The following is a 5216-nucleotide window of genomic DNA, read 5'->3' on the forward strand; positions in this document are numbered from 1 at the left end:
GCAAAAGGTGCTCCTTAGTGGAGGAATCTGGGAAGGGCCTGCCAGCAGGGGGAGGCGAGGGAGAGGGGAGGCCGGCTTTGGGGTTGGGGCCTGAGTTCTCAGCAGACTCCCCTGTGATGGGGTGCTGGGCGAGCCCTTGGCAGAGGCTGTGGGACTGGGGTACACACTGCAGTCGGACCCACTGGCCCACCTCTGCACCCTCCAGACACAGCGCCGGCCGCGTGTGGCTGTTACGCACCGGCACGGCGGCGAGTCCGAGCTGAGAAGGGCTGGAAGCGCAGGGCGCACACTGCGTTTCAAAGGCTTAGGGAAAAGCGATTGCGGGGTATCTCAGTCCTGGTGCTGAGGTTAATGACAGGGGGGAGGTTTAACGTTTCCTGCATCCTGGGTTACGTAGACCGTCTCGTCCACACGGGTTTCACCTGTGTCCTTCTCTTAAACACGAGTCTCCGCACGGGGTTGGCGTTTTCTCTGCTGGAGTCTGGGCGGTGCGGCTACTGGTGGAGAGACGCACAGGGCTGCGGGGTGACTTCGGCCACGAGTCGGGGCCTGTGTCGGGCAGACCCTCCCCTGCTGCCCCGCTCAGGGCACGGGCGGGTTTCTCAGGCGCCTGCTCAGGGCACGGGCGGGTTTCTCAGGCGCCTGCTCAGGGCACGGGCGGGTTTCTCAGGCGCCTGCTCAGGGCACGGGCGGGTTTCTCAGGTGCCCGGGGCTCTGTTTCCCGGGAGAGGAGCCGGCAGGAGTGGAGCTGGAAGGGCAAGCGGCCTTTTCCGGTTGGAACTGGTTTGAAACGGGTCCATGTGGCGGCTTGGGTTTGGCTTTGGGTTTGTGATGTGAAGGGTGTCCCAAAATTCACGCAAGAAGTAATTTTGATAGAAAACACAGGTTTATAATTAAAAACTGTAAATTTTTTATTGATTCATAAAGTATACAGTATCGGGTTATGTATGGAATAGCACATCAGGTAAATGGCCTCCACGGCTTTGCTGGCACAGACGCAAAGCCGTGGTCTTCATTGGTCTTCATTGTCCCTGCTCCTGGGCCATCGTTGGTACTTGGTGATGCTTATCAAATTGAAGGGATTGAAATCAAAGGGCAACAGGTATTAGAATCTGATTCAATAAACCAAGTAAAATTAGGCTTTTATTTGTTGTTGTTGTTGTTAATGCTCACGCAAAATTCAAATCTTGCATGAATTTTGGGACACCCTTTAGCATGAGTGACGTGCAGCCAGCGTCTGGGCTGCTCCCCTCCCGGTTCAGTGCCACGGAAAGGCGTCGGCCTGGTGTGCAGAGCCCCGGGCTGGGGGGCTCCCGCAGCGGGGCTGGCAGGCTACTGGCGAAGTGCCCCTTCTTGCACTGGGCAACCACGTTATGCATAGATCATGCAGGGCACGGACACAGGCCCTCGTCCATCCAGCTGTGCAACCAGCACCGCACATCTGTCCTGGGGCCTCGTCCAGCCCGGCCCGGCCCAGCCACCTCGTGCACAGCCTCCTTCCCGCAGCCCCGGGCGTGCACTTCAGTGGCACACAAGCCACTCCCGTTCCTGGCACCTCTGAGCCCCTCCACCCCCTCTGAGCGCCGAGCGTTCCTGAGGACACAGAGCGCTTAGGTGAGCGGAATTGTACCCCCCACAGATTCCTTCACTGAAGAATGATCCCACGTCTCCTGACAGAGTCACTGGGCTGGTTTCCTTTAAACGTCTGTCCTAACCAGTCCCTGAAGAGGAAGGTGATGTGCTTATCACTGAGGGAGCATCTCTCAAGCCACAGTGACCGCCTCCTTGAGTCCAAGGGAGACCTTAACATCCAGATTTTTTTTTTAAATATATTTTATTGATTTTTTACAGAGAGGAAGGGAGAGAGATAGAGAGTTAGAAACATCGATGAGAGAGAAACATCGATCAGCTGCCTCCTGCACACCTCCTACTGGGGATGTGCCCACAACCCAGGTACATGCCCTTGACCATCACTGAGGGAGCATCTCTCAAGCCACAGTGACCGCCTCCTTGAGTCCAAGGGAGACCTTAACATCCAGATTTTACACGTGAGGACCTCAGAAGCCTGCATGGGGCTTGGCTGGGGCTGCTGCAGAGAATGGGCTAGGCTGGAATGTGCGCATGCCCGGAGTCACCCATTTAAGCCTCTCAGCCATCCCAGGCGGTGGTTCAAGAGGCCCAGACGCATATAAGGGCCGCCCCAGGGTCCTGATGCGACTGTTTGCAGGCGCTGGGCCCTGCCTCCCGGCGACCTGACCTGGAACCCTGCTCACCTTCCTCTGGTGGCCAGAGACGAGTCCAGACCCCGAGCCCTCACAGCAAGCCAGGCGCCCTGTCACCCCTGCCACACTCTCACCCTGCTCCCCAGAGGCCCGGTCAGGGAGCAGGGACAGGAGGGCAGGGTCTCAAGGAACAAGAGAGGGTCCTCAAAGGGCTGGTCCTGAGCTCAGGGTCAGGGACCCCAGCCTTGAGGTTGGAGAGGGGCAGCGGGGCAGGTGGGGGCAGCGGGAGATGAGGATGCACAGGGGCGTCTTAGCTCCACTGCCACCACAGGGCGCCTCAGACATGGATTCCTCACAGCCCCGGAGGCTGGAAGCCCACGGTCTAGATGCCACTGCTTCGGAATCTGTGAGGACTCTGCCCGGCTGGCAGGGCGCTGCCTTCCTTCGTCCTCACGTGGCCTCTGTGGAGAGAGAGAGATATCGCATTCTCTCTTCCTTTCCTGTAAGGCCACCAATCCTATGGGACTAGGGCCCCACCCTTGTGAAGTCATTTACTATTGATCTCCTCCTAAAAGTCCCAATAGGACCTCTGGGGGTGAGGGCTTCAAGGAATGAATCTGTGGGGGGTACAATGCTGCCCACAGCAGTGGCTCTAGGAGAAGGGACACTAGTTTTTCTTGATGCCCTGGAGCTCCCCAGGATGGAGGAGGAAGGGGACCCATCAGAGTGTGCCTCTGAGTGACACTTCCTGGGTGACACGTGGGCCACGAACACGGGCGGTCCTCAGGTATAAGCAAGATGGCCTCGTGACCCGATGTCCCCACCTCTGACTCCAGGCGGGATCCAGTGATTCCTTCCAGCATGTTCTGTGGCTGGTCCTCTGCTTTGAGCCTCTGGGGTCAGGGGAAGGGCGGGCAGCCAGAGGTGCCGCCTCTGCCCTCAGGAAAATCGCCTCCTCTATTCCCAGAAGCCAGCCTTGTCCCCGCTGTAACAACAAATGAAACAGTGACAGAAGCAAAAGCGGACCTGGAAGCAAGCTGGCCCCCACTTCCTCAAACGGCTGGGAGCTAGACGATGCCGATTGGAAAGCCCTCCCTAGTAGGGTACACACTCAAGTTCTTCAGAGTGCCACACATAATTTTTTAAAATACTGCTTTTTCCCAAGCCCGCGTGGGCCCAGCCCAGCGACACCGAGTCTGGCTGTTAGACCTGTTGTCACTGATCCTGAAATGTGACCTGCATATCTCACTTCTCCAAGCATAGGTGTCCTCATCTGTAACGTGTGGGGATACGTTCAAGCACAGAGGAAGTGGCAGAGGTCAAAGGGCCTCAAAAAAAGGAAGGCAGATATGATTGTGATTAAGAACAATCAGTTGTTCCCACCTTTCGGTTCCTGCAGCCATCGTGTGGAAGACGGATTGTTTGTGTGGTATGGCGCTCATGATGTGTCCAACTGTTCCCCCGACAAGAAGGTGAAGGCCTAACCTCTGGTGCCGATGGAGGTGATCTTATTTGGAAATAGGTGCTTACGGATGATCGCGTTAGGGAGAGAGCGTTGAGGGAGGGGTGGGCTCGAATCCATGCAACTGGTGTCCTTATAAGAAGGGGGCATCTGAACTCAGAGACAGACACCCCAGAGGGAAGGCGATGTGAAATGCGGGCTGGAGACAGCCGTGTACAAGCCTAGCAGCACCTGCGGTGACAGAAGCCGGGGAAGGCCCGGCCCAGACTCTTCCTTACGGCCCTCGGAAGGAGCCAGCCCTGCCGACACCGTGGTCGTGGACTTGCGGCCTCCAGGACTCTAAGACAATAAATGCCTGTCCTTGAAGCCACTCAGCTGGCGGTGCTTTGTGACATACGACAGCCCCCGGAAACGAATCCGATACCTGACCCCGACTTTGCTTTCTTATTGGCTCTAGTTTGTTAAATGCCCAAGTACTTACTGAGTGACTGCTATCCGCCCTCCCTCCACGAAGCTTCGTCAGGTTTGCGGTCCTGGTCCTGCAGGTGCCGTAGACACAAAAGGAAGAGAGCAGGTTGCATCTCACAAGCTGAGATACGGCAGACACATGCCTTCTTCAGACACTCAGAGAAGGGAGAAGCACATGTGAGCTGGGAGGCCAGAGGGCTAGTTGAGAGCTCAACTGAGCCTCGAGGGCTGGGGAGAGCGGGGGAGCCAGGCCAGGGGAGGGAACAGCCCCGCAGGCCAGGTGCGGAGGTCCGAGGTCTGTGGGAGACGCGGGGTCCAGGAACAGGCTCAGTCTGCGTCTGCGCTCTCTCCCTGAGCTTTCTCACCGCCCGCCCTGCCTCTGCCTGCATCTGCCATGCCTCCCCTCCTCCTTGCTTTTAAGGCCCAGCAAGACGGCCACCTGCTCTGTGAGGCTTTCCTGACCCTCTTCCAGGAGCTGCGTTTGCAGGTGGTCAGGGTTTGCAGGTGACCATCATCATCAAGCTTTGTGGGGGCATCCGTTGCCCTGCGACTGAGCGTGGAAGAAGGGGCCCGTTTCTGTGGGGGAGACACCGTGATGTGATGAGCTCACCAAAGCGGCTGCTTTCGTCTGGCAGCTCCCAGACCCCTTGCATCCAGGGGCCCCGTGACTAACTCTGGTCAGTGGATGTGGGCAGAAGTGATGTGTGCCCCCTCCAGGCCTGGCTCCTGCTGACCCCTGGGCCTGGGCTGAGCTCTCCTCCTCAGTGGAGGTTCGGGGGCCCCAGTGGAGGTTCGGGGGCCCTGGAGGAGGGTAGTGGGTCTCTAGCTGGAAGATGCGAGGTTCCGGAGCACCTGGGGGGCCCCTTTCCCCACACCCGCCAACCTGCACTGCAGTGGGGTCAGACAGGTGACCACATCAGAACCTAAACCATCCCCCCTCCCCCGCCCAGCCGCTAACCCAGGATCTGCCCGCCGCCTGGCTGCTGGGCGTGGTCTGGGCATCTGACACAGGGAACCCCACCCTCTGCCTGGATACCCACAGGACCGCCCACTCCATGACTTTG

The 5216-nt window shown here is 58.3% G+C and overlaps 1 long non-coding RNA gene across 1 annotated transcript; it reads right to left on the reverse strand.

The window, feature by feature from the left end:
• Window positions 1–1663: 1663 nt before the first annotated feature.
• On the reverse strand, window positions 1664–4228 carry LOC111823150. The gene is made up of 4 exons (XR_002826161.1): window positions 4166–4228; window positions 3047–3207; window positions 2028–2683; window positions 1664–1802 (listed from the first exon to the last, which is right to left on the reverse strand). It is a non-coding gene; the product is annotated as an uncharacterized LOC111823150 (long non-coding RNA).
• Window positions 4229–5216: the final 988 nt, after the last annotated feature.

This window comes from Myotis lucifugus, unplaced genomic scaffold, assembly GCF_000147115.1.
Source record: "Myotis lucifugus unplaced genomic scaffold, Myoluc2.0 scaffold_409, whole genome shotgun sequence".
NCBI classification, from domain to species: Eukaryota; Metazoa; Chordata; class Mammalia; order Chiroptera; family Vespertilionidae; genus Myotis; species Myotis lucifugus.